The following is a 396-nucleotide window of genomic DNA, read 5'->3' on the forward strand; positions in this document are numbered from 1 at the left end:
CTTTTTTTTTTTTCTTCTGAGGTGGAGTCTTGCACTGTTGCCCAGGCTGGAGTGCAATGGCACAATCTCGGCTCACTGCAACCTCGGCCTCCCGGGTTCATGCCATTCTCCTGCCTCAGCCTCCCAAGTAGCTAGGACTATAGGCGCTCGCCACTATGCCCGGCTAATTTTTTGTATTCTTTAGTAGAGACGGGGTTTCACTGTGTTAGCCAGGATGGTCTGGATCTCCTGACCTCGTGATCCACCCATCTCGGCCTCCCAAAGTGCTGGGATTACAGGCGTGAGCCACTGTGCCTGGCCAGCTCTTGATTTTTTTTTTTTTCTTTTTTTTTGAGACCGAGTCTCACTCTGCCGCCCAGGCTGGAGTGCAGTGGCCGGATCTCAGCTCACTGCAAG

At 52.8% G+C, this 396-nt stretch overlaps 1 protein-coding gene across 1 annotated transcript in view; it reads right to left on the reverse strand.

Annotated features, from left to right (window-relative positions):
• LOC105514357 (dnaJ homolog subfamily C member 14-like) overlaps positions 1-396 on the reverse strand; it is a 37,708-nt gene that overhangs the window by 3,256 nt on the left and 34,056 nt on the right.

The sequence above is a fragment of the Colobus angolensis genome, unplaced genomic scaffold, assembly GCF_000951035.1.
Source record: "Colobus angolensis palliatus isolate OR3802 unplaced genomic scaffold, Cang.pa_1.0 Scaffold242, whole genome shotgun sequence".
NCBI lineage: Eukaryota > Metazoa > Chordata > Mammalia > Primates > Cercopithecidae > Colobus > Colobus angolensis.